Source organism: Hibiscus syriacus, unplaced genomic scaffold (assembly GCF_006381635.1).
Source record: "Hibiscus syriacus cultivar Baekdansim isolate YM2019G1 unplaced genomic scaffold, ASM638163v2 tig00112864_pilon, whole genome shotgun sequence".
Taxonomy (NCBI): Eukaryota; Viridiplantae; Streptophyta; class Magnoliopsida; order Malvales; family Malvaceae; genus Hibiscus; species Hibiscus syriacus.
Genome location: NW_024063414.1, coordinates 818478 through 834900, shown reverse-complemented (window position 1 = coordinate 834900; position 16423 = coordinate 818478).

The following is a 16423-nucleotide window of genomic DNA, read 5'->3' as shown; positions in this document are numbered from 1 at the left end:
CTATCGACCATGCATCTTTAGTATCAAGGATGGGTGCATAATTTATGTTAGGGGTAGCGAACTTGAAATTTTAAAATTCCAGAGGATTAACTTAAACTTATAAGATTTCAAAGGGACAAAAACAAATTTAATAGAAAACATAGAAACATATAAAATATATGATAATTTTAAATTTTCAGGGGACGAATACCTCACCCCTGTCCCTCTCGATCCATTCCTACCTAGTAGTTTTATGTCGTGTCTTTTAACTGGCATAAATTTATGGCAAGTGTCTACCTTTGACGGGCATGTTTGCTCACTGTCTGGTGACATGAGATTATGTATGCTATACTATATATGTTTTGTTTTCTTTCATGGTTAGAAATGGATAAAAGAGATTGACGAGGTTGGCAATTTCTGATCATCCTTTAAGATCATCTCAGTTGTTTCTGTTTCTCTTCTTACCCGTTATGTTTTATTGTTTGATTGATGGATTGGCGAAATCTGTTTGGGGGCTCAGCAGATCATAACCTAGATTCCCCTCCCCCCAAATTTCATGATTGAAGCTCGATTATTCACCCTCCTTAAGAGATTCTTGAGGATGGAACTTCCGAATGGAATCTATCTCTAGTGGGCTAGTTCCTGGGGGTTGGTCCTAGTTTTTCATCTCTTTATCGGACTGTTGGCAATTTGTGGAGTAAAGTACTGCTGGGTTCTCGATTATAGGCCAATTCAGTTGGAAACATATTTATTTTCTCTTTTAGTTCTGAAACTGCTAGAGAATGAGTACTTGAAAATGATCCATGGCATGCGCAAAATAAGTCACTCATACTTAGGAAATGGGAACCTAACATGAAAATGCTTAGCTTTAATTTGTCTAAAATCCCTGTTTGGGTTCAATTGTACAACGTCCCCATCGAATTATTCTCTAGAGCAGGCTTAAGCTACATAGCAAGTGCTATTGCAGTCCCAATCTATATGGACACTATTACAGCATCAAAAACAAGGCTTGAGTTGCTAAAGTTTGCATAGAAATAGGAGTTAAAGATGTAATTACTAAACACATTGATGTTGTCCTCATGGATGGCCAAACAACTTCGATCTATGTAAAAGTTCCATGGCTTCCTTAATCATGTATGAGATGTAATGTATTTGGGCACAATGAAAAAGGTTGTCTGTATAAAGCTAACCCAAATCCTACTGCTTCACAAGTCTGGAAAATGAAGGGAGAAATCATGCCTAACATTGCTGCCATTCATGTAGGAGGTGTAGAAGTTCTACAAGAACCTGAAAAATTAGATACTCATGTTCCTCTAAATATTGTTATTAATGATCAAATAGCTAAGGATTCAATTGATGTTGTTCAACAATCTATTATTGTTGAAAGTGAAGATAATGTTGGCGAAATTTGTTTGGGGGCAGCAGATCATAACTAGATTCCCCTCCCCCCAAATTTCACGATTGAAGCTCGATATTCACCCTCCTTAAGAGATTCTTGAGGATGGAACTTCCGAATGGAATCTATCTCTAGTGGGCTAGTTCCTGGGGGTTGGTCCTAGTTTTTCATCTCTTTATCGGACTGTTGGCAATTTGTGGAGTAAAGTACTGCTGGGTTCTCGATTATAGGCCAATCAGTTGGAAACAACATATTTATTTTCTCTTTTAGTTCTGAAACTGCTAGAGAATGAGTACTTGAAAATGATCCATGGCATGCGCAAAATAAGTCACTCATACTTAGGAAATGGGAACCTAACATGAAAATGCTTAGCTTTAATTTGTCTAAAATCCCTGTTGGGTTCAATTGTACAACGTCCCCATCGAATTATTCTCTAGAGCAGGCTTAAGCTATAGCAAGGCTATTGCAGTCCCAATCTATATGGACACTATTACAGCATCAAAAACAAGGCTTGAGTTTGCTAAAGTTTGCATAGAAATAGGAGTTAAAGATGTATTACTAAACACATTGATGTTGTCTCATGGATGGCCAAACAACTTCGACTATGTAAAGTTCCATGGCTTCCTTAATCATGTATGAGATGTAATGTATTTGGGCACAATGAAAAAGGTTGTCTGTATAAGCTAACCCAAATCCTACTGCTTCACAAGTCTGGAAAATGAAGGGAGAAATCATGCCTAACATTGCTGCCATTCATGTAGGAGGTGTAGAAGTTCTACAAGAACCTGAAAAATTAGTACTCATGTTCCTCTAAATATTGTTATTAATGATCAAATAGCTAAGGATCAATGATGTTGTTCAACAATCTATTATTGTTGAAAGTGAAGATAATGTATGAGAAAGGAGGTTGATGTTATAGTTAATGATCCGGTTAGAATAGAGGTTAATGACTATTCGAATGCTGTTGCCAATAAGCAAAAAGATACTGAGGCAGTTGATGATTTCATCCTATTGTTGTTGCTGAAAGTGACCTTATATCTTAGAGCCTACAGGAATAAATGGAATGGATTAAACTGCTCCGCCAACGTACTTAAGAGGGTAAAGGCAGACCTTCAAAAGATAATGCTAACGCACCATTTTCATGTTCTAACAACATATTTGAATTGCTTAATTCTGTTGAGGAGAATTCTAATAACTTAGAAAGTCAGCAAAAAAAACCTAGGGCTGCATCATTGGGTGTCGTAGGATTGGTGAAAGAACTCAAATCAAAAAAAGAAAGAACATATTATAGAGAAAGATGTCTTATTATTGGTGGTCAAGGGGGTTCTATAGGATCTCCTTCCCAATGATAGTTAGTTTTTGGAATATTAGAGACTTAACAGTCATCTAAAACATAATAAAGTTCTTCTTAGAGCCACTCAATACAATATTGATTCTATGTCTTTGGAGACTAGAGTTAAGGTTGACAAAGTAGAGGCTATTTCAAATCTAAATTTCAGAATTAGAATATTTGTTCTAATTATGACTATACTCTTAACGGTAGGATTTGGATTATTTGGAATAAGGGTATTGATCTTTTTATCATCCACATTTCTGATCAAAGCATTACTGTTAGAGGAACTTACCTTAGTTTACCATTGTTTATCTCGGCGATATATGGTAGTAATGATGGGATTGCTCGAAGACATCTTTGGCAGAAGTTAAAAGAAGTTGACTCTACTGTTAATAAGGCTCCTTGGGTCTTAGGAGGGGACTTTAATATCATCATGCAATCCCACGAAAGCTCTGACCGTGAAGTATTTGGCCACTACCTCACTTCTGATATGAAAGAGTTTCAAGATTTAGCTTATGAGCTTGAACTCCAAGATTATCCTTACTTTGGGACATCTTATACTTGGAGTAATAAGCACCATCTTTCTTTTCTTACAAGGAAGTTTGACAGGGTTATGATAATTCTAGCTGGGCTTCTATTTTCAGCAATCATTTGTCGAATTCCTTGCTCTAGGTATCTCTGACCATTGATGTCTTTAACCTGGCTTTCCAAAGAAATTCCTGCAAATAGGCCTAAGCCTTTTAAATTCTTCAATTTTGGACTGCTCACCCTTGTTTCTTGAATTAAGTTAGTCAATCTTGGCTACAATTTGCTCAAGGCAACCCTATGCAAATTCTTCTTACCAAACTCAAAAGAGTCAAAGTTTTCTCAGGAACAAGGATAATTACAATAACCTCTTGAATCGAGTTAAAATTAAGAGAATGGAGTTAGACCAACAACAACTCCTCACTTTAAGGGTGAAGAAGGTATTGAAAATGAACTTTTATTACAAGAGAGTTGAAAATCTGGAATATGTAGAAGCTATGTCTTAAACAAAAAGCAAAAATCAGTGGATTAAAGATGGAGATAAAAACTCCAAAATTTTATACTCTACGATTGCTTTTAAAAACAAGAGAGATACTATCCGTGTTCTTGTTGATGACCAAGAAAATCTATTGGAATCCTTGATGCAATGGCGAAAGAAGTGATTTCCTTTTTTCAAATCTGATCGGAACAACTGACAATATGGTCAAAAAATCGACCCAAATCTTCTTAAAGAACTCCTTAATTATTATTTGCCTTCAGAAGCTTACAAGCCTTGTCAAAGAAGTCACTAGAGATGAATTCAAAAAGCCATTCTCTGCCAAGGCAATGATAAAGCCCCTGGACCAATGGATTCACTCCCTACTTTTTCAAGCATAATTGGTCTATAGTTGGAGAGGATGTTATTGCAACAATTAAATTTTTTTCTATGATGCATCTATTCACTCTGCTTTAAACTGTATATTATTGCTCTTGTTTTTTAAAATTCCAATCCAAGTGTTGTTAGAGACTTCCGGCCTTTCTCCTGTTGTTCTGTGATTTACAAAATCATCACTAAAATCATTGTGAGAAGATGAATTGATTCCTTCCTGAGATAATCTCTTGAATCAATATAGTATTCATTAGAGGAAGAATCATTAATGATACTACACTCCTTGCCAGGAGATGGTTAAAGGTTATGGAAGGAAATCCATTTCCCGAGATGCTCTCTGAAAATCGACATTCATAAAGCTTTGACTCCATTCATTGGGGATTTATTTCAGATATTCTTAAAGCACTCAATCTTCCTCATTCTTTCATTGCTTGGATCGAAGCTTGTTTCACACAAGCAAGATTCTCGATTCTTTAATGGGACTTTATCGGATATTTTAAAGGTGCTAGGTCTTAGACAGGGAGACCCTCTCCCCCTATCTTTTTGTGCTTGCAATGAATATATTATCTAGAATGCTTAATTTGGCAGTCGAAAGAGGTATATTTGGTTTTCATCCCAAATGCAGGAAGATAGGACTTACTCATCTCTCGTTTGCTGACAACCTTTTTTTTTTGCAAAGAATTATTGAATCAGTGGTTTGGTGTTCTCAGTATCCTTGATCAGTTCTATGAAGTCTCTGGACTAAAGTTGAATTCATCTAAATGTGAGATTTTTGCAGCGAGAATTCATTCTAGAACCATTGAGAATTTAAAACTAATCACTGGGTTCAATTAGGTAGTCTGTTAGTCCGTTATCTAGGAATTCCCCTTGTCACCCACAAGCTAACCGAGAAGGATTGTCAAGCTTTAATAGACAATATCAAGCACAAGATCCATCATTGGTCTGGGAGGATATCAGTTATGCAGGACATCTAAAGCTCATAAGATCTCTTATTCAATGTCTGCAATTATGGTGCAGACAACTTGTACTGCCAGCCTCAATTCTTAGTGGAACAAATCTGCTCCAGGTATTTCTGGAAAGGAGCAGATAAATCTGTTGTTGGTGCTATAATCAGCTGGGATAATGTTTGTCTCTCTAAATCAGAAGGAGGATTAGGTCTGAAGAATATTAAAATTGGAATAGAGCATGTCTTATTAGCCTAATTCGGAAAATACTTGCGGGTGATGGTTCTCTGTGGGTAGCATGGCTTAAAGGCTATGTTTTAAGGAGCAAGACTTTTGGCAATTCCAAGCTGGTGCAATTGTTAGTTGGAGTATTAGCAAAATTTTAAAATTGCGGACTGAAGCTTACCTATTCTTTCAGCCAAACCCATGCATGTTAGGGAAATATGGGACTTAATTCGATTCAAATGGCAGAAAGTCTGGCACAAATTAATTTGGTTCCCATTGCATATTCCAAAGTTTAGTTTGATTGCTTGGATGACTATACTCAACAGGTTGCCTACTAGAGATCGACTTCTTAGAATGGGAATTTGCACAGAAGATCTTGTGTCAACTGCAGCAATTCTCAAGAGACAAGGGACCATCTTCTCGCAATGTTCACTGGCAGTAGGACTCTGGAATTCTATTTGAATCTCAATGGGATGAAGTCATCATTCTTGACATGGGATGAAATGGTTTCAAGGGCAAGTTCTTCATGGACAGGGAGATCTCTTCTTACCACCATTTTAAAAATTTCTTAGACTGCTTTTATTTACTTTCTGTCGCAGGAAAGAAATCAGAGATTGTTCCAAGTATGTTATAGAACGGTTGAATGCTTGCTCAAAGAAGTTAAAGACGTTGTTGGAATCCACCTTAGGGGGTACTAATATTAATAGACTAGAGTACTAATTTAAAGCTTTGTAATGTTTGGGGTATAGTCTAACCAATCTTTTTGTATAAGTGGTACTAAAATGAATGGATATTAAAATTTACATCAATCATTTGAGATAAATATAATTATTTTTTTAGAAAGGTGGACAGATAAGTGATAATATAAACTTTTCTTTTATAAAAAATTTTTAAAAATCTTTTTTTTTTTTTGGAATGAAAGAGAAGGCCAAAGCCAAATACAATTGTTCACGCATGCAATACGGGGGACCAAAGGCAACCCTAGTCAGGAGGTCTTGAAGTTGCATGGAACAGATGGGAGAACCGACACTTGGAGTGGAGCAGGAGAAGTCAACTTGGCAACAGCATCAGCCAACCTATTACACTCATGAGGAATCCATTTGAAATCAGTGAACCAGCATCCTGCCTCATCCGGTTGATAGCACGAACTATAGGGAACGAGCTTTGATGGGCTCAGCTATCTATGATAAGATGCACGGCAGTGGAGGAGTCGGATTGAACTTGAAGCAAGTCGAATCCGAGTGAGCGAGCAAGCTCCAGGCCGACAAGAATACCCCACAATTCGGCTTGCAAAACATCAGTTTTACCAATTGATTTGTTGAAGCCATATAACCAGTTACCTTCACTATCGTGGAAAATACCACCCACAGTGCCGACTTTGGTTGAATCCGGGAGCACAACATCGACATTGGGGCAAATCCAACCAGCAGGAGGCTTTTGCCATTGAACGAAGACAGGCGTCCGCATCGGGGGAGGGGGTTGCGATTCAAACAACCATGAAAATGTCGACTCCATACTAGCCCATGAGAAGTGATAGATTCAAGAGGGGTGCGCTGACCATTAAAGGCTAAATCATTCCGGCTCTTCCAAATTTGCCAAACATACGAAGAGAAGGTAAGGCACCAAGGGACATTGTAGTCTGATGAGTCTGGCTATTACCAATATTGAAGGAAATCCAACGAGTTAGATCATGAGTGAAGAAACCCGTGGGACGGGGATGCGGCAGAACTCGATCCCAAATTTCACGTGCAGCAGGACAATCAGAGAGCATGAAGGATGGTTTCATCATAAAGGTTGCAATCCGGGCAAGAAGGGTCATTTGCGATACAACGTTTGACCCGCTCCATATTGTCATGAGCTTATTCTGAAAGGCAGTCCAAAGTATTGGAATACTTTCACGACATCCACAGTTGAATTAAACGTTGTTCAAATTTTAAAATTATGAATTCATATTTGATAATTAATTGTGTCCATCAAAATTAAATTATGAATACAAATTTTATGAATTGATTGAACGATACGTATAACGGAGAAATTTGATTTTATTATTTAAAAAAAATTCTTCTAATCCATTCGGATTTTTAAAAAAAATATTCTTACATTAAGTATAACTAGTAAAATCAGATAATGATTTTAAAAATTATATCGTTAATTATCTTAATGTAAGAATATTAGCTTAATTTTAAAAGTTAAAGCCATTTTATTGTACATATATGCATCATGATTAGTTACAAACTTAAATAATAAAATTTAAATTAAACATACAAATATAAGAAAATAAAAATTAAATATAAGAAAATATAAGAGAGAGAGAGAGAGGAGTTAAATTTTTTAAATGACAAAGATTAATAATAAAAGCAAACACCTACTACTACTATAATAATATGGCATAATAATAAAATTATGACATAATGCAACAAAATACCCCTAACATTTGACAGTATTATCAAATTTACCCTTATTGACTTTTTGAGAACATTTTACCTCTTAAAGTTTCATTTTGGATCAAAAAACCCTTCGTTGGATGAAAATCGTTAGTCAACTAACGGTTAACACATAGAGATGACATGACAAGCTTACATAACATCGCACGCTTACATAACATCGCACGCTGACATAACAATGCCACATATACAAAGGTGGTGATGTGGCAAATGCCACATTAACAAAAATTAATTTTTTAAAGTAATTCTATTAATTTTTAATATTATCAATTAATACAATGATGTCACGTGTCATCTTTTCATTAACTTAAATATTAAATTGCAAAATTTTATTTATGGGTATTGAACCAAAGTTACAAAGAATAACATCTTTCACGCTACCATCAGGCCAAATTAGAGCTTAGTTATCCTTGCAAGATTTAATATTTATCCCATGTATTATGTGTCTCACACATTTCATCAGCACCTTCTTCTTCATTGTAATTTTCAACACATTTCATCAACATGTATGTACAGAATATTCAGTTTTTTTTCGAGAACGACAACGGGAAACATCGAAGAAGTGGGAAACAAATCTTTGAGGAAGCTTCCTGCTGGGATTATGTTCTCAAAGCAATTCCGGTAAGGCTATTTATTCATCTTCTTCTTCGACTAACAGCAACATTAAATCGGAAAAACGCTTGAAATCCACAACCGGGTCGAACTCGGCTATCTTCCCTCTTCCCTCTTCGGCTACTGCTGGTTCGTATGCAATTCCGACTGATTCAATTCGTCCGGTTTTCCTCGTCGACTTGCAAGAGAATGGAATCCAGCTCGTCCATGCTTTAATGGCGTGTGCAGAAGTTGTACAACAAAACAACCTCAATCTCACCGAAGCCCTGTTGAGACAAATTGAGTTCTTGGCGATTTCTCAAATCAGAGCCATGAGAAAAGCGGCGAAGTATTTCGCCTAAGCTTTAGCTCAGAGGATTTACAGATTATACCTTAAAACCACTCGACAACACTATCGGTTGTTCTTCAGATGCACTTTTGCGAGGCCTGCCCTTGTCTAAAGTTCGCTCATTTCACGGCCAATCAAGCAATTCTCGAAGCTTTTGAAGGTAAGAAAAGAGTCTATGTTATCAGTTTCTCAATGAACTAAGACATGCAATGGTCTGCTTGATGCAAGCTTTAGCTTTGAGAGTCGGTGGTCTGCCGGCGTTCGGACCTCCCATTGACGACGACTCTGATCATCTGCAGGAAGTTGGTTGGAAGTTAGCTGAAACGATTCACGACGTAGAGGAGAACGTCGAGTGTTGATGCTGGGATAAATGTGTGAAAACACAATACATGGAATAAATATTAAATCTTGCAAGGGATAACCAAGTCCCACACTTGGCCTAGTGGTAAGGTGAAAAGGCTTTAATTTATGTAACTTGGGTTTGATACCCACCAAAAGAAAATTGTGCAATTTCATATTTAAACAATAAAATGTTGACACTGTTACGACAGCGTGCAATGCTATGTAAGCTTGTTATGTCATCTCTATGCGTTAATCGTTAGTTTACTAACGGTCTTCATTCAACAATGGTGTTTTTTGACCTAAAATAAAATGTTAAGGGGTCAAATGTTCAAAAAAAAACAATAAGGGTAAATTTAACAATACTATCAAACGTTAGGGGTATTTATTTCATTATGCCTAAAATTATCTGCGCACATATGGTCATTTTATCCTTTATTTTTGTTTTGGAGCATTTTAGCCTTCATTGTTTTATTTTGGAGCAAAATGGCCCCTCGGTAGATGAAAATTATTAGTTGACTAACAGTCAACTCTTTCTATTGATGTGGTAAGTCCACATGTGATGTCATGCCAGCAAAAAATATTTTTAAATATATTTTTATAAGTGGTGTAATTAATTATAATTATAGTTTACTCTAAAAATATTTTTTTGTTGAAGTGGCTTTACATATGAGCTTGCCACGTTCGTGTGAAACATTGACAGTTAATCAACTAACAAATTTCATCTAATTAGAAAAAAAGGATAGGGAACACAAAGTAATCATTTGAGCAAATATTAGGGGTAATTTTGTTATCATGTATAATAATAATAATAATAATAATAAAACAAGAGAAAAGACAAAATCTATAAACCATAGAGATGAAAATCAAACAATGAGACAAAATCTAAAAATTAAAGAGATGCAAATCAATCAATGTTTGCATGTTCAACTTGTATTGAAGCCTAAACTGGAAACTCTATTGTCCCCTATGTATTGTATCGAGGAAAATCCATGAAGAAAAAGTAGAGCTAAAATGAATGGATGTATTTTTTTCCACCAAGGTTAATCTTGTTTATCCCCTATGCATTTTCTATATATAAATTTTATATAAAATAAATTAGTTGATATATGAAAGATTTACATATTTTTAAGAAATAAACTCAAATTCACACACACAAATATATATCAGTAACAGACATATATGAAAGGTCTCGAACGATATAAAAAAAAAACTAAAAGATTTTATATAAAATAATATTAAAATAAAATAAATCACTTAAAATATTAACATTAATTTAAAATCAAATCAAATCTGGTTAATTATTGCTGAATGTTCATTTATTTTAAACAGAATGCACATTAAATGATTGAATTATTATTTTTTATGGGTGTCGGTCGGACGGATTATGAAACTTATTAAGGGATTTGAAATATAAATCTCTTTCCCCCCCCCCTCTAAACGTGTTTAAATTTAAAGGTAAAACTATATAAATGATTCTTAAACTTTTAAGACGTTTGTATTTTGGTCACGAAACTTTAAATTTTATAATACAATTATTAAATTTTTAATTTGTTTTTATTGCGCTCGCCGTTAAGAAATTGACATATCATGTTATAGAAATCTTCCTGAAAAGCCCCTATAAGTTTCTCAGGCTATATGACACACGTCAACCTCTTGTTGCTTGTATTGTTACCATCCGATGTTCTTTGATCATTGTCACCTTAAACTATCATACTCAAGAGTTCATCATCTTCCCATGATAATTGAGTCATTCATCATCATCATTTCATCCATGTTCCTAAACACCCAATCACGAACCACAACCACCATCCATGATCAGAAAATTCTAAATAAGGTTGTAAATGAGACGAGACAGATCGCGAGCTACTTGAGATTGACTCGATCAAGGCTCGATAAATACTCGGATCGAATGGACTCGACTCGAGTTCTTAACGAGCCGAAACGAGCTACTCGATATTTGACTCGAAAAGCTCATGAACAGCTCGAAAATATATATATAAGATTTTATTTTTTTAGAAATAAATTATTAATATATTAATATTTATGTATTTTTTTATAAAAAAAATAAAGTAAGATTTTTGTATTTAAGGTTCATGTTCGAGTTTGAGTTTGAGGCTTCAATCGAGTTAAGTTTAATAATTTTTTTTTCATTTCGAGCATTTCGAGCTGCTCACGAGCTTCATTTAGGATTTCGAGTTCGAGTCGAGCTTAAAAATTTTAATATCGCGAGTTTTCGAGTTAAGTCGAGCTCATTTCAAAGTTTTCGAGTCAAGTCGAGCTCAGCAATATCGAGCTCGACTCGGCGTTTACACCCCTAATTCTAAACCACCATCATCAATCAAATTCAATCACCTTCCACAATGACAAACACCAAAATCATAAACGAAGAAGAAAAATGAAAATTATTCATCTTAGTCTTGGAGAGTTTTTATGAATAGAATAGTCGTCGATCAACCAAATGGTTAGAAGGCTCTGTTTGACTGTAATATTAACGTAGTTTGATTTCAAGCTGATGACATATCAAGGAACTTTAATTTTTTGTTTCGGTTTGGAATTTAGGACATGAAAGATTTCCAATGAATTTGAACTGATTGAAAAGAAAAAGAATTAGTTTGATGATAATTTTACTTAAAAAAATCACCCAACATCGATAAAATGACACAAAAATGAGGAGGAGGAGCTGTCAATTTTAAGTCTAAGAAACTTAGGTTTTTAGGAGAAAGATTATGACTTTGATGTGTCACGTCAGTATTTCTTAATGATAGCTTATAAGAGTGGCAATAATGAAAATGAATTAAAAAACTAGAGATTGTATTATAATTTTAAAAGTTTATTGACTAAGATGACAATATCCTATAAGTTAGGAATCATTATTGAAATTTACCTTAAATTTTATAAACAGATAGCCATTTAACCCCATCCATGATCCCCATATATATATTATCTACTTTTTAATCAGAAAATTTTGAAATCATTTTATTAAATATAATTCTTTTATTAAATCAAGATAAATATACTGAATTTAATTTCAATTGAGATTGTTGTTATTGTACCTTCTAAAAGGACATGTATTTAGAGTATTACATGCATATTTTCTTCTAATTTAAGGATTTGAAAATTTTAAATAGTTTAATTGGTGATATCAAAGTTTTATTTTATTAAAATATAAATAGCTTAATTTAAGCATAATATTATATATATTTCTATATTATAAGTTACATCGAGTTATAAAATAATTTATTATAATTAAAAAATATTCAAATTAGGTCAAATTTTGATGTGTATGTCTAAATATAATCAATGGCATATGATTTATTAACTGATTAATCTGGATTAAATATCGTAGAGGCGAGGGCTACACTTTCAATCTAATTTAAGCATAATAGTATATATATTTCTATATTATAAGTTACATCGAGTTATATAAAATATAATTTATTATAATTAAAAAATATTCAAATTAGGTCAAATTTTGGTGTTGTATTTTTATGTATAATCATTGATATGTGATTTATTAATTGATTAATCAGGATTAGGTATCGTAGAGGCAATGGCTACCCTTTCGATCTAATTTGTACAGTTCACAAACTTCAGAATTTAAGCTTTCGAATTTATTTAAGGGATCCAATATTTCATTCCGTTACCCTAATAAGTTTTTAGTTTAATATATATATATATATAAGTATTGAATCAAATTACAAATTGATAAGTAAAGGAAAGAAAGAAACGAAATGATAATTATTTCCCTCAATTTCCTTTCCTTTTCTCATTTTCTTCAATCCACTCACGGAACTCGAGAGTGATTAAGATTAAGAGAGGTTACCTCCTTTTAATTTTTAGTATAATGACAATTTAAGATTTTATTAATTTAATATTTATCATATTAAATTTTAGGGTAAAATATATAAATATTTTTTCTCGATCACATGGCGTTACTTTGTTGACTTCTTCGACTATTAAAAGTTACAAGATGGTCTCCGAACTATAGAACATTGTTTTTTGAGTCTTTTACTATTAAAAATTAGGATTAAATATACAAAAGGTGTCCAACTTATGCTCTTTCCAGTTTAATGCTAACATTTCATTTTGTTACTCATTTAGGTGTCTGGGCCGTTAACAGTATTAGTTTCTCCGTTAAGTGACACGTGTCATAACATGGTAATTTTAAAAATTTTATTTAAAATTAAAAAAAATTAAAATATATTATTTTAAAAAGAAAACAGAAGTTTTGAAATAAACCCAAAACTTTGAAAACCTTCATTTCAACACTTAAACCCACATCGGCCACTACCTTTGACCATCGACGAAGCTCCACCGACCTCCCTCCCCTCGGCGATCAAAACCCCCCATGAAATCGTGACCGATCAATGGCCAATTGATGATGAATCAACGTTTTAATGTGACCCCTAGACCCAACATATGCTAATGACTAAATCTAGCATATTACAATAAAAAATTTCCAAAACATATTCCAACAGTCTCGATAATTTAAATCCACATTATAAATAACATCTTTAAAAAACATAGTTAATAACGATAAAAATCCAATGAGTAAATATTAAATCATAAGGACTGTATAAATAAAATACGTCATAATCCCTATTCCAGTAAATCTAACATCAGTAACAAAAGCAATAATCGTCATAAAAAAAGTATTTCAAAATAATGACACATGTCATCGTAAATGAGAGCAGGTCGGAAGATAAAACATTACAACAAAATGTTTTGTAGTAATGTATAAATCCTCCAAGTCAGGTCTGACGTGTCTATCCAAAAGTATCTGAAATGGGGAAAAGTTTGAAAAGGTGAACTAGGGAGCTCAGTGTGTTTCAATGGTGCAAGTAAAACTAATGGGTAAAATAATAAAGAAATAATTTAGTAAAGTATCATAAAAGTCATAGCGAAGTTAAATTCTAACACTCATAATTATCCTCTCTGTATACCAAAATGTAGTTCCCCATAACTGCATCCGTAAGGGCTTACCTTATACCCATTGGGTATAGGAGTCAAACTAATGGAGCATCTAAGGGCCTAAGATCCTACCCAATAAAGTTCTCGAGGCCTCGGAGCCTACCTAATGGTCACCTTAGATCCGTAAGGAATTATCAATTTGATCAGAGCTGAACCTCTATACTCCAGTATCCTACCCAAAAAAGTATCTCAATAAAACAATTCACAAAGTAAGCAGTGATTTCAATGATCCATAAATCGACATGATGATCTTCCAATGAAAACAAGTAATAAGAACATATATGATAGCTATGCTTCATAAACAATCAACCCGTAAATCAGTAAATCAATAATTTCGGTAAATCACATTTAAAAACAGATAAAACAATCATATAACACATAGGGAACACACTAGCAAAATGGAATCAGTCGGCAGTTTACTAAGCACTGTCTCGCCACACTCTGCAGTGCTTGAACCTAATTCATAATAACTGAGAATATCGAAGTAAAATTTTAATCTAAGTATTCATAAAGTTCACGGGTTTTACGAGTAATCATTGGCTCATGAGGCCGAACGGATCGAGAGGAGCTGGGTTGAGCTGTTGAACGGTCAAGAGAGTCTTGTGTTTCTTCAAATAACAATATTATAGACCATTCATTAACCTTCATTTACTTATTCTTAAATAAAATAATTAAGTACATATGCATGTTCGGGTTTGACGGTCGATTCGGAGGCTTTCGGGTTCAAATTTTGTAAAACGGACTTCGAATTCGGACTCGAGACATAGAAAAACATAAAATATGACTTTTCAAAAAATTTGAATTTTTTGTCAAACTCAAAGTCAACAGTTAGGTCAACGGTCAATCAAAGTCAACGAGTTAACTCTGTTCTAGTTGACTTAGTTCGATCCTACTCAGTCTAACTGAATCGATTCCAAAAGGCTTCTAGACCCGTAGAAGAGCCCCACGCACACGCGACAGCGCGTGGCGACACATGACAACAACGACAGGGTCGACAGTCTACACTCTGAGATCACCAAAACATCATTACCAAGCCATATCAATGGTCAAAACAAGTTAAAATTATCGGAATCAAAAGCATAAGATTGAAACGCTGATTCCAATGGTGGACGAACGAAACCGATGACATCGATGTGACCCACCGGTTGGGTTTTGAGCGCCTTGAGGTGGGGATTTCAATGGTGGCGACGGTGAGGCACGTCGATGACCGAGGTGACCAAAATCGAGGAAAAACAAGCGCGGGGGTGGATTTGTGATGGCTCTTTGGCCAGCTCCCCAAGGTGAATGGCGTCGATTTTTGGAGTGAGGTCGGAAGGGTTTTGGTCGCTAGTCGATGGTGAATCGAACGAGGTGGTGGTGCGCTCAACGGTGGTCGGACGACGATGAATTGGTGAGCCAAATATGAGCAGTATCTAAGGATTTTGGGGGTATTTGGGATTTTGGTTAATTAGTTCTGAAACGGGGATGGCTTTGGTTATAACCCGAGCATTAACCAATAAAATATATTTTACTTAAAATATCACAAATAGTTACCTAACTTAATCGGTAGGATGATGGTTGGTCATGCCTAGGGCCAGGGGTTTGAAACCCCTTTGCTATATAAAAAAAAATTATTTTTCCACTGACTAAAAAAAGGACAATTCAAGTTAAGTCCCTGAACTTCCTACAGGTTCAAAATCAGTTGTAAACTTCTGAAACTTGCAATTTAGTCCCTAAATTAATTAAGTTAATTTTTAATTTAAAAATGTGGGTGTGACATTATACCCCAGAAACACTAGGATGAAATCGCGATCCCACGCGATTCTGATGACTGATCAACTATTGATCGGTCATGATTTCATGGGGTTAGGTCGTCAAGTGAAAGGGAGTCGGGTGGAGCTTCGTTGACGGCAAAAGCCACGACCGCATGGGTTTATGGGTTGAAATGAAGGTTTTCAAAGTTTTAGGTTATATATAATTTAATTTTTAATTTTTAGATAATTTTTTTAAAATTACCAGGTTGTGATACATGTCACTTAACGGCCAAACTTAACGGTTTGACCCATTTTGAGTAACGAAATAAAGTGTTAGGCACCAAATTGGAATGAAATAAACGTTAGACACTAAACTGGAAAAAGAGGCATAGATTGGACATTTTTTGTATATTTAAGCCTAAAATTATAAAATGATCAACTATCAATTTATATGTTCCAAACTCATTTTTTCGTTATAAATCAGTGACCGTATAAACTAGACGTTAATATATTGATCATGATCCAAAACGTGTGAGTTGTATTTTGTAGATCAACTCTCAATTTATATTATGTCGTCGAGTCAATGCTTGAAACATTATGTTGTCAAGGCAGTGCTTGAAAGTAACGACAATACCAGTAAACATCATTAAAATATGATTTTATCATATCTCAATCACTAGGTTAACATTCATCTTAGACAGTCATCAATTTTTAACGGAACAC